General features: G+C 40.4%; 1 long non-coding RNA gene across 3 annotated transcripts in view; it reads left to right on the top strand.

Moving 5' to 3' along the window:
* The first annotated feature begins 15806 nt into the window (after nt 1-15806).
* The window catches only part of LOC113900371, a 28842-nt gene continuing 24638 nt past the window's right edge, over nt 15807-20010 (top strand). Inside the window, exon 1 of one of the 3 annotated variants that reach the window (XR_003513126.1) lies at nt 15807-16017. This is a non-coding gene — a long non-coding RNA (uncharacterized LOC113900371). The remainder of the gene's footprint in view (nt 16018-20010) is intronic. The other 2 variants (XR_003513125.1, XR_003513127.1) reach the window with 2 other exon arrangements.

Below are 20010 nucleotides of genomic sequence, written 5' to 3' on the forward strand. Positions count from 1 at the left end.
TCACTGACTCAATGGACAAGAGTTTGGGTAAAACTCTGGGAGTTGGTGATGAACAGGGAAGCCTGGCATGCTGTGGTCCATGGGGTCGCAAAGAGCTGGACACGACTGAGCAACTGAAGTGAACTGAACTCATGACAATATCTGTCTTTTAACTGGTGCATTTCAATGGCACCCCACTCCAGTACTCTTGCCTGGCAAATCCCATGGATGGAGGAGCCTGGTAGGCAGTCCATGGGGTCGCTAGGAGTCGGACACGACTGAGCGACTTCACTTTCACTTTTCACTTTCATGCATTGGAGAAGGTAATGGCAACCCACTCCAGTATTCTTGCCTGGAGAATCCCAGGGACGGGGGAGCCTGGTGGGCTGCCGTCTCTGGGGTCTCACGGAGTTGGACTCGACTGAAGCGACTTGGCGGCAGACCATTAACATTCACGATGATTATTGATATAGTTGGATTATGGCTACCATATTTGTTAGTGTTTGCTACTTGTTGCCATTGTTCTTTATTGCTATTTTTTCCATTATTTTTCTGCCATTTGTGGCTTTAATTGTGGCTTGTTTTAATTTAATGTTATATGATTCCACTTTCTCTCTTAGTGTAGATTTTTTTTTAAGTAATTTTCCTAGAATTTGCAATATCCTTTTACAGCTAGTCCAAGTCCACTTTCAAATAATACTATACCTCTTCACATGTGGTATACTTTATAATAACCAAATAATCCTAATTCCTTCCATTTCTTGTATCACTGCTGTCATTCATTTCACCTGTGTATAAGCATACATAATGATGTACATATATATCAACTGCTGCTGCTGCTGCTAAGTCGCTTCAGTCGTGTCCGACTCTGTGTGACCTCATAGATGGCAGCCCAACAGGCTCCCCCGTCCCTAGGATTCTCCAGGCAAGAACACTGGAGTGGGTTGCCATTTCCTTCTCCAATGCAGGAAAGTGAAAAGTGAAAGTCAAGCCGCTCAGTCGTGTCCGACTCTTAGCGACCCTATGGACTGTACCCCACCAGGCTCCTCCATCCATGGGATTTTCCAGGCAAGAGTACTGGAGTGGGGTGCTATTGCCTTCTCCGATATATCAACTACATTGTTGCTATTGTTATTTTAACCAACTCTTATGTATTATATTAATTAAGAATAAGAAAAATAAATGTTTCTATTTTACCTTCACTTATTCGTTCTTGGTACTTCTCCTTTCTTTATGTAGATCCAAGTTTCTGACTTATACAATATTTTCCCCTTCTCTATAAATGTTAAACTTCTTTTAACATTTCTTTCAAGACCAGTCTACTGACAGAATTTTCTTCAAGTTTTGTTTGTTTGAGAAATTCCTTATTTCTCCTTCACTTGTAAAGAATAATTTAATGGGGTACAAAATTCTGTGTTAGTGGGTTTTTTTCTCTAACACCTTAAATATTTTACTTCTCTATCTTCCTGCTTGTGTGTTTTCTGAGGAAAAGTCATTTTCCGTAGTTTGAAAATGATATGCTAATGTGTAATTTGGAGGGGGGTATTTTTTCTGCTTGGTGTTCTTTGAGCTTTCTGATGTCTGGTGGTTCGTGTCTGACATTATTGGTGGATATTCTTAGTCATTATTGTTTCAAATATTGTCCCTTTCTCTGTTTCTTCTTCTTGTGTTCCCATTAAATATGTAGTTTTCCCACAATCCTTGGGTGTTCTGTCATAATTTTTTTTTCAGTCCTTGTTCTCTTTGCTTTTCAGTTTTGGAGGTTTCTGTTGCTATACCCTCACAAGCAGCGATTCTTTCCTCAGCTGTTTCTTGTCTACTAACAAGCTCATCAAAGGCATTCTTCATTTGTGCTATACTGTTTTTGATCTCTCTAGCATTCCTTTTTGATTCTTTCTAAGATTTCCACCTCTCCACTTATATTGCTCATCTGTTTTTGCATGCTGTCTACTTTAGCCATTTACAGCCCTTAGCATATTAATCACACTTGTTTTAAATTCACAGTCTGACAATTCTAGCATCCATGCCATGTCTGGTTCTGATGTTTCCTCTGTCTCTTCAAATTGTGTATACGACTTTTTAGTATGCCTTGTAATTTCGTAGCCAGACATGATGAACCCATAAAAGAACCTGCCATACACAGACCTTCAATATTGTGCTGGTCAGTGGGAGAATAGTGGAGAAAAGTTTTATTGTCTATGATTAGGTCTAATTCTTTGAGTGAGCCTTTGGACTATGAACTTCATAAGCACTACTCAGTTGCTTTTTTTAAATTCTCCTCCTTAGGTGGGAAAGGATGGTTAGAGTGGACCACGGTTGATTAGTTCACTTCACTCACATGGTAGACTAGCTGACTAGAGATAGGTGCTTTCCTTCCCTCAGGTCAGTTAAGCTCCCAAAGCACCCCAGCAGGTTAGGCTCTAGTTAACAAGTGTCTTCTGAGGGCAGATCTCCCTAAGATCAGTGTGCTCTAGCATATTTCAAAATCCTTCCTTTTCCTCTTGCCCTTCCTAAAACAGGAAGGAGTTTTTCTGCAATATTTATTGCGACAAACCGCTTGGGCTCCTGGACATAAAACCCACAAGAGACTGGGTCTCTTTGGAGCTTTGAATTCTCAGAGTTGTTCATGCTGGGTCTCCAGCCATCAGTCAATTACTGATACAGTTCAGGCTTTCCCACCCAGGCCTGGTTCCTGTGGCGGTTTCTGCTCCTGAGTCTCTGCTCTGGTAAACGTGGACTCCTAGTATTTGCCTGTCTGTCAGTCCAGTCTTGGGGATGATGGTTTGCTCTGTGTCCTCCTCTCTGTTACAGATTCAAGAAGAGTTGTTAAATTTTCAGGCTGTCTAGGCTGTTATTTATTGTTAGAATGGATTGGTGACTTCTAAACTCCTTACATGTGGAACTGGATACTAGAAATTCCTGGAGATATTTTTTTAGATGCTTTGCATCCTTCCAGCAAGTCATTGTAGGCCCTGATAAAGTACTGGCTCCAGTGTAAGATAATGACACCAGATATATGAGCATAGTGACCACATGGATATTCAGAGACATCTCAAATTTACAGTATTCCTTCCTATTATTTTCAGACATGAACTTGTACTTGTAGACCCTTATGATTTGAATTTTAATTTGGAAACAAGATCTTCATCAGGTTTTGTGACTTACAGGGTTATTTGTCCTGCCTTTGCAGAGTTACTGATCCAGAGAAATGAGATGATCACATGTGAAACAAAGGACAATATGAAACATTAAGTAATACCCTGAATTATTCCCCCAAAGGATTTGAGATGATGAATAAGGCCATTTTTTATTGTTTATTCGTGAGTAGTGTATTATGAGTGTTGACATGGCTTAGAAAAATGAACGATCAGGACAGAGTAGAGACCATGGAACTGGAGGCTGTGCTTGAGTGGAGGTGAGAAGAAGGCTGGTTTTGGCTTTCGGAATTGCTGGGACAATGGTAGTTGTCAATGAAGAAGCTGGAGGTTTGAAAAGAAGGGTTTCTTATCTCTTCCCAGAAGTGCTGGCACCTGGGAGCAGAGAGGCTTGGAGTCAGTAGGTTCCTACATGTGGTCTGTTACAAGTTCAAGGTGGCTCAAGCAGTAAAGAATCCGCCTGCAATGCAGGAGACTTCCCTGAGTTGGGAAGATTCCCTGGAGAAGGGAGTGGCAACCCACCCCAGTATTCTTGCCTGGGAAATCCCATGGACAGAGGAGCCTGGCGAGCTACAGTCCATAAGGTCGCAAAGAGTCAGACACGACTGAGTGACTAACACTTCAAGGGTTCCTTGAGTGGGCAATTCACTAAAGAAAGGAGGCCATCCAATTCCACCTCCATTTAGTCTCACAAAGGTCTCTTCCTACATGGTTAGCACCCTTTTGACTTTCAGCTCTTATTCTGGAGAATACATTCAAGGGCTCCATCCCGCTCAGTTGTCCTTCACTCTTTTATAGGCTGGTTTTGTGAAGTGCCAGGGCAGTTTTGTTAGTCACTAACCTTTCTTTAGGGAGAAAGTCACTTTATGGGAGTGGAGTCACTCTCAAGTAATAATTGGCTACTTAGATGAGTGTGAAGAAAGGAGCAGTCAGTAACAAAATGGAATATCTGCAGTAATAGTAGACAAACACATTTTCTACCTCTTAGCAGGCTGTTTCCAAACAAAATAGGGAAATAGGTGGCATATGTTCTAGGAGGTCTCATCTCTGGGCTTTCCCCTGACTAAAGGACTTCCTTCCCCCTGCCACTTAAGTACCGCTTGCCTTTGTGTCTCTGGAACAGAAGAAGTATTTTTAGTAGAAAATTCATATGTATTGGTGAATTATTATCACAACTTCAAGAGTAAGTTTCTTAGGGTACCTTGTGTTTTAATAGAAATCAAAATCTTACAGAAGGAAGGGAAGTATGAGACTACCGTCTTCATTGCGTTGGCCTGGCCATGATTTCAGGCAAGGAAAGAGTCAAGGTCAGAAGTCCTAATTAGATTCGGTACCTGGCATAAGCACAGAGAGGAGGAAGGGGTTCCTCCTTTCAGTACATGGATTTCTTGGTCATGCTTACTTGGGCAGCCCTGCCAGTGAACATATATTTCTCCTTTTTAATCCCCTCCTCAGTAACTAGGCTCTTGGCAGAGGACACTGCTGCTCCCAGCATTTGGATAATAGAATAAACCTAATGGAAGCAGAATGGCCTCCCTCTGAGTATGAGTGCGGTCTGGAATCACGCTTGTGCCCGTTGTTCACTGCTGTTCATAGCCATGGGGAGAAGGCTTTGTCAAATGTCAGACTGATGGGAGACTTGAAGTGACACAAGAACCCCCAACCTATCTCTACTTGATCATCCTCTTTGAGGAACCCTAAAAATGACTCTTACTGCTTTCGTGTTCAGATAAACCAGTTTAAAAAAAATACTACATTGAGGGGAGGGTGACTCCTCTCCACATCGTGTCTGCATCAGAATGCCCTAGTTGTGATATGTATTTTTGTTTTGTGTATTTGTTCCCTGTCCTCACAGCTGTTAAGTCTTTCAGAGAAGGAGCAGAGTAGACTCTGTCTTATTCATAATGCCTAAACATCTTGTCTGTACATAAAAGGAGCATTAGTAACTGAAGGACAGATGGATGAATTGATAGAGCATCTTGTTTAATCAGGCTTCCCTGATAGCTCAGTTGGTAAAGAATTCGTCTGCAATGCAGGAGACCCTGGTTTGATCCCTGGGTTGGGAAGATCCCCTGGAGAAGGGAAAGGCTACCCACTTCCCTATTCTGGCTTGAAGAACTCCATGGACTGTAGAGTCCATGGGGTTGCAAAGAGTCGGACATGACTGAGAGACTTTCACTTTCCCTTGTTTTAGAGCCATTATATTTTCATGAAAGAGCAATATTTTAAAAATGCAATTCTTCTACAAAATAACACAATTTCTGAAAAAGTTATGGATGGAACTTTTGAAGTTTGTGAAAGAAAATTCTGGGTAGGATTACGTAAGATTTGCTTGCCTTATGAAATACTGCGGATTTTCTTGTTTCTGAGAAAAGAATTACTCCCCACATTATCTTTAGACAGCCTACTGATATTAACATCTTTGACTCAAAGTGACGGTGCTGTCTCTGAGAACATTTCTGTGGGTTGGTTTCTTGGGTGGAACTAAATGGTATTGACAATAATGTGGGATCCTGTTTTGAAAGATACACTGTGAGGGAGAAAGAACAGAGGGATGGAGAGGGCTCTCAAGTAGCCCACAAGTCATTCAAATGCCTCAGCAGTCATGGACCACAATTCCTGTGGACCCCACTCTCCACTACACATACATAAGTACACAGATAGGCCTGGTCCCTCATCTCTACTTGCTACTTATTGGAGCATGACAGAAAAGAATGATGCAATGACAGAAAAGTGAAAAAAAAAAAGAACAAAAGAAAGATTATAATGTATGGAATTTGAGGTGCCAATGTAATGACCCCTTAAGGGACACTTACTGAATTAAGAAAGAGAATAGAGGGTCACAGCTAGCTGAGACTTGACCAGGAAAGGTGGGATGAAAGGCAACAGATGAAAAGGTGATGTAGGAGAGAGAGGAGTGGCAGAGGGGGCTGGACATGGGTGCAGCTGAGCACGAAGCAGAGCACACCTGGGAAACGTGGGGGTGAAGGGGGCCGTCCAGACAGCGGAGAGGCAGAACTGACAATGCTACTATGATAGACGGGGACCACTAAAAAGTGTAGAGGGGCATCCCTGTCCCCCAGTAATGAAAGTGCACGTCTCTTCAGCACAGAGCAACGCTATGAAGTGAGGACACTGAGTTGAGAATTCCAAGACAAAGACAAATCTCATGGAGCACGTCCTAAGTAGCCATTCTAACGGCAAAAAGACTATAGATATCACAAAGCAAGGAATTACCCAAAGTACGTTTTTAAAATAATTTTACAAATTTTACCCCATAAATATATTTTTCCATTCCATTATAAACAAAAATCCCCATTATAATCTTTTTTGTTCTCCTTTTTTCCAATTTAGAATAGTAAATGTATCTTTAAGGGTTAGAAAAAACAGTAAGAATTTGGGTTTCGGGAATTATGGAGCTCTAAAAAATTGTTTCTATCTCTGCCACTTTTTAGTGGTATGACTTCGGGCAAATTAATGTCTATCTCTAAGCTCTAGTTTTCTTATCTATGAAATGGGAACAACAAAAGCCCCCCATGATTGTGAAGAATAAAGTGGAAATGTACTCAGTGCATCACAGAGGGTTTGATCTTCAGGAAGGACTCAAGCTCAATCAGTGGTAGCTTTCACTACCCACAATCAGTGCACTGCCAGGAGCAGGTTGATGCTGGGGAACGTACTTGTCAGAGACTGAGGAAGGAGGCTGAAAGACGATGTAGCTTCCTATTAACTTTGTCACTGATTGTTGGATAACTTTGGACCAAATCCTATTCTTTAATGAACTGGGGCGCAAAACATATTATGATTAATGGCTGTCACAACTGGTGGCCAGATGTTTACATAATTCCCTCTGTTTTAGAGCAAACATATTAGATGAAAGGGGTTGAATGATAGAATTAGGCAAATAAGAACAGTATTTTGGGAATGTATTTTGATTAGGCTAATATTAAAAATTAGCATCCTTAAACCAGTAATCTAAATGAGTCAGTTTTTGGACACAGTGACTGGTGGAGGGAGCCCAGCATAGGAGTGCATGTTTCCAGCAAAACCTCCATCAATTAAATCTTCCCCTTAGAACAGAAAGTTAAATCTGTCCTTAATAGTCTCTAGGATAAAAGGGCAAATCGTTTCTTTTAATTGAGAAAGGATAAAATGTGTTTGTTCTACACATGCACTTATGTTCTATTTTAGCATCATAATAATTTTTGCAGCTGTCAGAATTTCACACAACCTAATAGGAAAATAAATCTGAGTCCAGATGGGCTCAATACTTTTCAGAGGAGTCCAGTAAAGAAAAACTCCACAGTGACTGACTGACCTCATTCAAGTCAGAACTCCTAAGCCCAAACCCTGGAGTGAATGGGAAAGGGGTTGATTAGTTAGAAAAAATTCATGGGATTTTTTTTTTTTTTAATTATCCTGAATTGAGGTGATTAAAAAAAAATCAAACAGATAAAGGGTATTGCTGTAAAAGAGCAAAGTTTGCATAATTGAGTATCTTGATTATGTGGGGGAAGATGGGAAAAAAACCTTGCCTCTTCTGGTCTCAAATGACTAAATCCTGAAAAGGCCAAGAGACAGAGTCACCAAAGTCAGAAGTGAAGCTGGAAGCTTGGCTAAGCTACCCACAGATGGAGCGCATGGTCCCTGAAGGGTTTTTATTAGTTGCGAGGGTGAAAGATTCTATTAATTACATTTATTTTTAGAATTTATAGTTAAGTCAGGAAGCTGAATTCATTCATTTGACATATATATATATATATATATATATATTTCCATTTATCTTTTCCCTGTATTTTTTAATCGAAGGATCATTGATTCACAATGTTGCTTGTTTCAGGTGTACAGAAAAGTGACTCAGTTACATATATATATTTAAATCTATTCTTTTTCAGGTTCTTTTCCATTTTAGGTTATCACAAGATACTGAATATAGTTCCCCAGGCTGTACAGTAGGCCCTCATTGTTTATCTGTTTTGTATATAGCAGTGTGTATATGTTAATCCCAAACTTCTGATTTATCCCTACCCCATGCCCCATTTCTATTTTGTTTACACAAGCATATATGTAATATTTGTTTCTCTTGGAGGGAGTTTAAGCAACATAGCTAAGAGATATACAAATGAGCATGAATTCAATCCTGATGGCAAGTATATATATAATATTTGTGGACACTTGTTGGCACTACATGTGCCCTCCATGAGCTGCTAACCCAGAGCCACAAAGGTGATCAGATAGAGAAGCTGTGGTAGAGTCATGGCTCCTCCAAACACATCTACATCTTAATCCTCAGAAGCTACGTGGATACATTATGTTGCATGGCAAGGGGGAGGTTAAGATCTACATATGGAAGTTAGGTGGCTGATCAGGTGCCCTTAAAATAGGCATATTATCCTAGATTGTCTGTGTGGGCTCAATGTACTCACAGTGGTTCCTAAAAGATAGAATAGGTAGGCAGAAGAGCCAATGTCAGAGTGATGCCAAATGAGAAAGGCTCAACAGGCCACTGCTGGCTTTGAATATAAAAGGGAGCTTGAACCCAAGAAAACAAGTGTCCTCTGGAACGGGGAAAAGGCAAAAAACCAGATTCTTCCATAGATCTTCTAGAAGGAATATAGCACTTTCGACACTGTGATTTCAGCCCAGTGAGATCCATGCTGGACTTCTGAACTCCAGAACCACAAAATAATAGATCTGTGTTATTTTGAGCCACTTAGCTTGTAGCAGTATGTTATGGAAGCCATGGGAAACTAATACAGACAGCAAGGCAGTGGGATAGGAAGGCACCCAGAGTCACAGCAATAGAGGAACAGAAAATATCCTAGGAAAAGTCAATGCTTCTTTTGAAAAGGAAAGTTCACTGGCAACTTCCATTTGAATTTCATAAGAAATTCTTTATTTGTAGTCATCAGTCCTAAGGTGGCAGATTCTAGAGCTGATAGCTTATATAACCTTTCCTTTTTAAAAGGAGGCTAGGGTCATTTTCTTGACCCTGATTTAAGGGGTAAGATTATGCATAGGAAACAATGTGAAGTGTAGAAGAACAAATGTTCCCCTATGTAACCCTGTCAGAATGTCTCCAAACTTGCTCACCTTTCTGCTCTTTCCAAACCAGTGCTTTCATACCTACAGGGTTCATGGGGGTTAGACTGGACGAAAAGTTGTGTTACAGACCACTGTTTCCATGATTGCTGTGCCCCGCAGAGTCCTCCCTACTTCCCCATTGTCCAGAGCCACCCGCTGGGCAGATTCTCCACATCCAGACAGGAAATTCCCCATGCCGGTCTTCCGGGTGAAGTGCTGCCAATACTGACCGTGGGAATGCCATTTCTTCCCGGCCTTTTCAATATTCTTATTCCACTCCTGCTATCACTGCCAATCTGTAGAAAATTACAGGATAAATGTTGGTGAAGGACTGAATTTACAGAACTTGCTTTTTGTTGCTTGCTGTTGCAGGGGAGGCGGGAGGAGGGATTCTGCTTTTTGTATACAATTTGTGTGCATTTTATTGGAGGTTATTGGGTTAGAGTCATCCCAATCATTCACTATCCTGGCATTGCTATGCATGTGCTGTCGGGGCTTAGCATTCAACGATTTTCTTTGTTCAGATTTGGATTGCTGTCTCTGCTTGCAAATTATTTTTCGCAACAACGCCTCTCCTCCCCTCTCCTCCCCTCCCCTTCCTTCCCCTCCTCTTCTCTCTCTCTCTCTCTCATACACACACACACACACACAGATGCACACGCACACATATGAGAGGAAACACATTATTCCATTGCCAAATTCAGGACCCATTAATACCTTTCTCAAGTTCAAGGCCTGGAAAGTTCAGGGATAAGTCATCTTCTCTGTGGTTCCTGATCATCACCCAGCCACTGTGTTCTGCTAAACAAAGCAAAGCAAATTTGCTAGAGGTGGAGCCCAGGTCTGTGTTTTAATAGAGCATGATTTCTCCAATTTAGTTCTATTGACACTTTGGACTGAGTAATTATTTGTTATGCAGGGGGCTGTCTTGAGCAGTATAGGATGTTTAGTAGCATCCCTAGCCTCTACCCTCTAGGTGCCAATAGCAACACCTCCACAAGTCATGGCAATAAAAAATGTCTTCAGACATCCCCTAAGAGGCAAAAATCACTCCAGGGTGAGAACCATGTACAGTAGAGAGATCAGCACACCCAACTTCAAGCAACTTGTTAAGACAGCCTCATAAATAGTGAACAGGCTCAGCTGTTCACCCAGCTGTGTGGACCACCTGTGGCCAATTACTTTGACAAGATTATTGAGTTACAGGCTTGGGCGTGTGGCCTCAGCTCCGGGCAACTGTATGCGCTCTGTGGGTTGGCGCCAGTGGTGGCATTGGGTTACACACAGTCCCCATTCGCTCTGCTCTTCAGCTGCTGCAAGGCAGCTTAGTGACTTGCTAACTGATGGTGATGACAGTTCAAACCAATCACATGATCCCAACGCAGTTGAATGTGTAAGGTACAAATAATCATAGTCACTTTTTTGTGCAAACTATTATTGTTGGTGGTGAAGTTATCGTTCATATTTACAAAAGAAAAAAGTTCCCAAACTTGGGGAATGACATAGATTTCATTAACGTTTCCCTTAGCAACTATAGATCTGCATTTTCCCTGACTGCTACGTGTCCCAACAGCACATTCAATAGAACACGTTCAAATCCAAGTTCGTCATCATTCACCTCCCACACAACATTTTTAAAATCTTTCCAATGTTTATTGTTCTTTCTGTTACCTCACCTTGCAACAGCACACACAGAAGATACCGAATTCACTTATCTTATCTTCCAACATGCAATTACCAAATTGCTTTTCCTAAATAAAGATTGGATTAAGAACTCTATTAAAAAACATAAAATGGCTTCATTAACTGTTAATTTCAAGTTTTGTAGCCCAACATTTAGGGTTGTCCGGCATTCACCTTCATAGCCTGTATTTTTTTCCTCTTTCTTTGTCTTTCCTTCCACTTATTTGTCCAATGTTATTGCCCAACCAAACGTTTCTCAAAATGTGGTCCATGGTCAACCTGAAAAATAATCAACAAAGATACTTTTTAAAATGCAGATTTCTAGGCCTAGTCTCAGAATTTCTAGGGATAGGAACTGATTACCTCAAAAAACTCAAATATCTTAAAACCCAGATAAGAATTTCTCTTTTTAAAATACTTAGTGCTTTGCTTCTGGTATGTATTCTAAATTGGAAAATAAGAAAGAGGAGGGGAAGGAGATGAGGATAGAGGGTGGGTATAATTTTTATGCCAGGGATTGTGTTAAACACTTTACAGTGATTATTTCATTAAATATTTTCAATATTATTATTCAGTTTATAGGTGCAAAAACTGCAGCTTGGAAAGGTTTATTTACTTGCCCATTATTACACTTACTACGTAGGGGAGATTTTCACTCCGAAGTTCATGGAATCAATACTGACCTTGCTCAGACTTCATTCTGTTCTTTACACACGTGTCTTATGTCTTTTACTGAGTAAACTTTTGTGAATAAGGCCTTGAAAAAATGGCTCAGTGGAAAGAGCATGGACTTAGAGTCAAACCAGTTATCTGCCTGAATCCTGGCCTGGGTATTTTGGGGTTTCTTCTAGCTGGCCTTAAAGTACAGCCATCTGCCTCTTGTTCAGAACATGGCCAGACAATGAAGGAGGGGTGGACCTGCGAGGTGCACAGAGCAAGCCTCTGCTGTCTTTTAAGGAAGACACCTGGGAGCTTCTATATATCTTCTCTGACCACACTTTCTTGTAGGAGTCACACATGTGAAAAAAATAGGCCAGATGGCCTGAGATGTTTTTTAGAGCTCTTCTCAAGACCTTGACAAGAAACCAAATAGGCTAGATCTTTCCAGTTCCAGTCAGGCTGCATCCATATGTGAGAGTTGAACCATTCCCAAATAATTCCCAACTAAAATTTTATTTTCACTAATCATCTGTTGTCTGTCTTGCTGGAGATGAAATGCAGGCAGGGCACCATTTCATTGTCACCAGATGGTGTCATCATGTAGATGGACAGTTCCTGCTCAGGGCCACTGGAAGGGGACAGGGGAAACATTTCTGCAACAGGTCCTTCAGTGGAGCAAAATCTGAAATTAATTCAAGCATTTGTTACTTATACCCATTTTGGTTCCAAAACAGATTTGAGTAAGCTTTCATTAAAAGACACAAGTACAATAGATCTGTTAGAACCAAGAGAAAGGAACAAGCGCCATAGAGTCCCTTCAATAGATTGTATCTATTCATTATAAACATTTTAAATAATACCTACATTTATGGATGCATATCATGCATGTGGTTAAGTGCCCTGTTAAGTACTTGTGTCATTTCATTTAATTCTCACAACTCTGTGATGATAGCTCCTATTATTATTTGCAGTTTATGGTAAAAAACTGAGTAAAAAAAAGGTTTAGTGATCCACTCATAGTCATATACGAATATATACACACAGCATCCCTGAGTCAGGATTTGAACAGTCTAATCCAGGACATGGGTTAGGCAGAGAAGTCTATCAGGCAGGGTTTGAATCTCTGTTCTTCCACTTACTAGCCCATAACCTTGGCAAGTCACTTCACTTTGTTAAGCTTCAGTCTGTTCATCTGTAAAATGGGGACAGTGATATTTGCCTGTTGGGTTAGTGGTGAAGACTTAGAGACAATGTGTAAAGATGTATAGTAATGTGACTGGCACAATAAGTGTGAGAGCCACTCAGGCTACCTTACGCTCTACCTGTGAACTTTTGTTATCTCATTTGCATAACACTCTAATAATGTTCCAGTAATCTTATAATAAAAAATTGAATAGTGCTTCCTTAGTGGCTCAGACAATCAATGCAGGAGACTCAGGTTCTATCTCTGGGTGGGGAAGACCCCCTGGAGAAGGGAATGGCTACCCACTCTAATATTCTTGCCTGGAGAATTCCATGGACAGAGCTGCCTAATGGGTTACAATCCATGGGGTCACAAAGAATCGGATACGACAGAGTGACTAAAATTTTCACTTCACTTTTTTCAAGCAAATATTTAGGTTACTAGCTATGTAATATTTATGAATTTATCCTTCTTTTCAGATATCATTTGCAAAGGACTTCATGTTTCTCCCCATTTCATCCTGGCAACATAATGCTAAGATTGTATCCTTGCAGGAAAGACAAAACTTTACAAACTAAGAGGAATATTCCAGGGGTTCAAACTGGACAAAAGAGAGGCACTGATAGGGTGTGAAATAATAACATGGAGCCGACTGAGTGACTGTCAATTTTCCTTACTGAGTATGCAAATCCTCAATAAAGCTCATCAAATACAAAAGTAGGATTTAGCTGGTATGGCCCATCGCCTCTTCACTGTGTGCTTTTGAAATGAGCTCTTCTTTTTGTTAAACAAATAAATGACAGACTCCCTGAGTGTCCTCAGGACCGTAAGAAAGAGTGACATTGTCATTCAGGGCTGCTGACACGGAGAAAGAATGGGGCACCAAAGCCAGCCAGCTAGTGATTGTGTGGTGGGCTGGTCTTGTTACAGAAATCCTTGAGCAGATGTCACCACTGGCTTGAAAACACTGGTATCTTATTGTGCTACAGAAAGACACAATGATGGGTAACATGTCCCTGCTTAATTATCTGAAAAGCCTTAAATCCAAGCATTTTGTTTACATATATGTATGTGCCTATACACATGTGCGTGTGTTTACATCAAATAGACAAAACTCAGTGGGCAAAATATACTCTACTCCTTCCAGATTAAATTCTGTTTCTGTAAACCTCAGTTGTGAGCTGTCCACTTGGTGCTGTTCTGAGAGTTGCTGAACGGGCCAAGGGTCACGCAGGAGCAGATGGGCTTAGGATACAGAGCACCCTTCCCCTTACTTGTTAGGAACTAGATCTTAATTAGACCAGTACAGGCAGGCTCCACGCTCAAATGGCTAGTTAATCTAATAGAGTACTTTCTCTTAGGGAAAAAAAAAAAAGTAAAAATAATTTGCAATGAAACCCTTAATTTGGTGCTTCCACCAAAGGGACATTGCAATATCACTGGGAACCTCCTTGAGCCTTGTGGGAACCTGCTCAGTTCAGAGTGTTAAATGGGCATTTCACATCCCTTTTTTCATCTCCTGCTACTCTCATCTACTTTTTTGCCCTCTTTCATACTTCTCTTTCTTCATTTCATCTTTCCTTCTCTTTCTTCCTTCTCATCTTTATCCTTCCTTCCTGTCTATATTCCATTTTTCTTTCTCCTTTTCCTGACTTTTGAAAGATTCTCTTTTTTGTACCATGCATCCAGGGGAAGCAGTTAAGAAGTTGGGGAAGTAACCTAAGTGCTATGATCTGATTGCTTGTGTGCCGCCACGCCAAAATCCGTATGTTAAAAACCTAATGCCCAAAATGATGGTGTTAGGAGGTGGCACCTTTGGGGAGGTGACAAGATCACGAGAGTAGACCCCTCGTGAATGGGATTAGGGTTCTTACAAAAGAGACTCCAGAAAGTTAACCCGTGCCTCTTCCCTGATGCGAAGATACAAAGAATAAGACGTCTGCAACCCTGAACAGGGCCCTCACCCAACTATGCTGGCACCCTGACCTTGAACTTCCGGCCTTCAAAACTATGAGAAATAAACTTACGTTGTTTATAAGCTGTCCAGTTTGTAATATTTTTTACTAGTACCCTGAATAGACTAGGACATCAAGCCAATTTGAGATCCAGGCCATTCTAACAATTTACTGGGTTTGCATTAAAAAAAAAAGTAGACTCTCTTCAAGTTAATTCCATTACTTAGGCACATCATGCCATATCCCTCAAGGTCAGCATTCTTCATGACAAAATAAAAACACAATTTGGTATGATTTTATTACGTCCGGTGACACACTTGAATGACTGGGAGAAAACCAAACATCTTTCTTTAAAAGCTTCCCATTTCCTAGAATTAATACAAATTTCTTACAGCTGGTGGGTGGGACCCCTTGGTTTTACAGTTGCTATAATTCAAAACATCTAAAGTTAAGTGTATTTGTTAGCAGAGGTAGACTTAACAGCGAGCCAAAGGCAGAAAAATCATGTCAAAAATTATGTTTGACTGAAGGCCCAGATGGAACTTGCTCCGTTGTCACGTGATCTCAATTCACAAGAAAACAAAACTTATAGAAAGAACATGGTGTTTTCACTAGCTGCAATCACTCTGAAAATCTCCCCAAGTCTCCTGGATATCATCGGCCTCTGCTTCAGGCGTGACATGGCTCTGTTAGGCCGAGGTAGTCCCCTGGGACTGCCTACAGCTGAGTGAGTGATATTTCCCCCACCATGGCAGTTTACTAGAAAGGGCTGCTTAGTCACTGTCAGGGTGTGGAGAGTATTTTGGGAGAACGCAAAGGTTTTTTTCTCTTTTCTTTAAGGGTTGAATAGTCTTCTGAAATAGCATTGGCTACTCTGAAAGCTGCACCATTTCATCTGTCAGGGGAAAGTCTTCAAGAATAGGTGACTGCCTGCTGGCTTGAACTGAAAGCTGGACCTGGGCATTTGAAGGCTCCTCACCCTTCCCCCTGTTTTTGGAGTGTGTGCTTGTTTACCTTCCCGGCTCCTTGCTGCCAGAACTTCCCAAGGATACAACCTTGGGTTAATAACGTGGTGATGAGACTATCTGGACTGTGGACGTGACTGAACTCAGGCAAATCTTCCGAATAGATTTGTAAACTCCTGAGGAAGCTTGAGAAATAACATCATCTTAAAAATAATATTTTGATCCCAGACCATACCATGTTTCTGGCTACCCAAATTGACAAGCTTTACCCAAATTACCATACACAGTCACATACTGTTTGCAACTGACTCCATTTTTAGCAATGTCAAAGGGAAGAAGGAATTCTCAGGACGGTGAGTACATTTGATATGCCTAATACTGCTCTCAGAAGGTCAACTCCATGCATGTCCTTCCCACAGGCCAGCATTCCCCAGCACTCTTCATACAGCCCCTTCCCGCATGAACACCCCCTAGGCTCTGCCAAGTTCCCCACCAGCGCCTCAGCCCTCTTCTCCTTCAGGTGTAGAAGGAAATCTAGACGGTCGGCATTTTGACTGGCTTTGGTCTCCGTGATGCCCGCTTCCATCCAAGATAAGGGCCTGCTAATTTGCCAGTCTCAGCAATGGAGCTCGAAAGGGGAAAGAGGGTGACAACTGTGGTTGCCATCTGTGTGTGTGAGTGTCTTTCAGACTTGTGTCAGAGTGTATGTTCCCAGCCACAGGCTTTGTGCAATTACTTTTGCATAAAGCCACAAGATATGGAAATTCTAGGCTTGGGAAAGTTATGGAGCCTGAGCATCAGCTTATACTGGAAACCTTTTATATGCCAACTGGAAGTTTCACTTTTTTCTTTCATTGTTTGCAGTTTTACCATGAAATAATACACACAAAAGAATGTGAATACAAATATGATAATGAACATAACATATGTATATATACATTCTGTGTGTCTATATATGTATATACTACAGAGCAAAAAGAAAAATAAAACCCATGCACATAGCACATAGCTTAAGAAATAAAAGTTTTTTAAAAAGTTCTATATTAATATGTCCCTAGTTGAATTCTTCCTGCTTCTATCTACTGTTTATAATTCTCTTTCATTTTGGGCTTCGTTACATATGTAACTATCCCTAAACAAGCATTGTTACGTTTATGGTTTCAGAATTTGCATGAATAGGATATGTAATGTGGTTGTCTGCTACTGCTACTGCTAAGTCACTTCAGTCGTGTCCGACTCTGTGTGACCCCATAGACAGCAGCCCACCAGGCTGCCCCGTCCCTGGGATTCTCCAGGCAAGAACACTGGAGTGGGTTGCCATTTCCTTCTCCAATGCATGAAAATGAAAAGTGAAAGTGAAGTCGCTCAGTCGTGTCCGACCCTCAGCAACCCCATGGACTGAAGCCTTCCAGGCTCCTCTGTCCATGGGATTTTCCAGGCAAGAGTACTGGAGTGGGGTGCCATTGCCTTCTCCGAATGTGGTTGTCTACAACTTGCTTTTTCCACTCAATCTGATTTTTGAGATTCATCCGTGTTAATCTATGTAGTGTATATTATGAATGTAGTTGAATGCAGTATGAATGAATGAATGAATGAATGTGGTTCAAAACACTGTAGGGGATTTTATGTTATGCCTACCTCCCAGTGTATTACCTATTTTGCTTCACTATGGGCATTGTGCTCTTTCTGGTTCATTTGCTAATGAGAGCAGTGCTTCTGGGAACATTCTCTTGCCTGACTCCTGGTGTACACATGCAAACTTTTCTCTAGGGCACAAAATATGCGCAAAAGAGCAGGACCATGGGGTAGGTTCACCATTAGTTTGCTCCCTAATGCCAAATTGCTTTGGTGTTTTACAAATGTACACCCCCACCAGCCAAATATGAAAGCTAGGGTGTCTTAGCTCCTCAGCAACATTCAGTGTTATCAGACTTTAGAAAATGTACCACTCTGATGTGTATGAAATAGTACATCCTTAGGATTTTAATTTATGCCTCTCTGAATACTAACAAGCCTGAGTACCTTTTCAAATGTTTATCTGCCATTCATACCTCCTATTTTGAATTCATGTCTTTTGGCTATTTTTCTTCTGTTTTTTTTCTTTTTAGTTTGGTTGATATATAATACTTTGTAAAAAACCTATACTCCAGATATTTCAATTTTACATGTGATAAATGCCCTTTTACTTTCTTTATGAAGCCCGTTGATGAACAGGAGTTCTAAATTTTAACTGTCAAAATTTACCAATATTTTATTATAGCTACATCTTTAATCTTGTTTAAGGAGTCATGTCTGACATCAAGATCATAAAGATATTCTATTTTGTCTCCTAAATAGACTATCTTCAAGTTTTGTTTTCACACTATACATGTAACTGGTTTATATACATGGAATAGGAATGAATCCATTTTCTTTCTTCACATGTATAACCAAGTACCTCGCCATGTTACTATTTATTGCATAGTCTATATACTAGCCCCCTATCATGTATCAGGTTTCCATGAATGTGGGTTCTATATTATATTCATGGGTCTGTCTGCTACACATTACAAGATCATATTCTTAACTGTGAAAGCTTTGCAGTAAGTCTTGATTTTTGCAGTCTCCTTGTCTTGTTATTCTTCCTGAAGAGTACAGTAACCATTCTAACCTTTTGTTCTTCTACATAAATTTTAGAATCAACTTGTCAGGTTTCACTTAGAATCGTATAGGAATTTATGTTAGGATTTTATTGAGTTTATAAATCAATTTGTAGAGAATTGATGTATTTACAATATTCAGTGTTTAGATCCTTGAACATTCTTCCTTCATTCTTCAGCCCTTCCTTCCATCCTCCTTCCCTTCCTCCCTCCCTTCTTGCTCCATCCCTCTTTCCCAGCCTTCCTCCCCCTTGCCCATCATTGGCAAAATTCTAATTAATTTGATGTGAATCTTTTAGTCAGTGTTTTTGTAACATATGCTTTTGTGTGCATTTTAATTTCTGTAAATGCTTTTCTATAATATCATTTATTACTCTTCTCAGTCCTGTTTTTCAGATACATTTAAGTGCTTGTATGTCTATCTAGATGGTTCTTGCTAATGGCTGCATAGAATGCCAACATGTGAAGCTGCTTTATTTCATTTATTCATTCCCCCAGTTAACTTCAACTCACCCTGCCGTGCTCACATACACACAAATAATAGTTCCACGAAGAACCTGGTTCAGTTGCATGGAGGTAAATTTCTTTGGGGTTTATTCACTTAGAGAAGGGCTTTGTCATAGGTGATGAATATGGATAGAGCACTACATTTTGACAGCTTTCTCTCAGAATGGTTTCAGTGTGTAGTTTCCACTCCCTGTATTCCTGTTGCATTATCCAACTTTCTAATCTTGTAGGTATAAGAGAATATAACTTTATTTAACATTTATTTTCTTGATTACTAATGACTTTAGAATCTCTTGACATGATTTTTTCCCTTTTTGATTTCCTTTGCTGTCGTTTTCCTGTGATGTGATGAGATGAATATTTTTCCATTAGGACTGCTGGATAAGGCATTCTTATATATTCTAGGTATTAATCCCTTATCTATTTTAGGCAATACCGTCTTTTAAATTTTATACCCATTAACTTTTTCTACAATATTTTTTGCTGAAGAGAAGTTCTTTATTTTTAAAATTTAATCCCTTGGATGGCAAGGATATGAAAGCAGTCAATCTTAAGGGAGATCAACCCCAAATATTCACTGGAAGGACTGATATTGAAGCTGAAGCTCCAATACTTTGGCCACCTTATGTGAAGAGCCGACTCATTGGAAAAGACCCTGATGCTGGGAAAGATTGAGGGCAGAAGGAAAAGAGGGTGTCAGAGGATGAGTTGTCTGGATATAATAAATATGAACCTAGGCAAACTCCAGGAGATGGTGAGGGATAGCGAGGCCTGGTGTGCTGCAGTCCATGGGGTTGCAAGGAGTTGGACAAGACTGGGCGACTGAACAAAAACAACAATAGAAATATAATTGACATAAAACATTCTATTAGCTTAAGATATACAACAAAATGATTTAACATACGTATATATTGTGAAATAATGACAAGTTTAGTTAACATTCATCACCTCATATAATTACAATTTTTATTCTTATAATGAGAACTTTTAAGATCTACTCTCCTGTAGTTGTTCAGTTGCCAAGTCCTATCTGACTGTGAACCCATGGACTTCGGCACGTCAGGCTCTTCTATCCTCCATTATCTCTGGAATTGCTCAAATTCATGTCCGTTGAGTCATGGATGCTATTTAACCATCTCATCCTCTGACCCCCATTCCTCTCCTTTTGCTTTCAATCTTTCCCAGCATCATAGTCTTTTA

Source organism: Bos indicus x Bos taurus, chromosome 10, assembly GCF_003369695.1.
Source record: "Bos indicus x Bos taurus breed Angus x Brahman F1 hybrid chromosome 10, Bos_hybrid_MaternalHap_v2.0, whole genome shotgun sequence".
NCBI classification, from domain to species: Eukaryota; Metazoa; Chordata; class Mammalia; order Artiodactyla; family Bovidae; genus Bos; species Bos indicus x Bos taurus.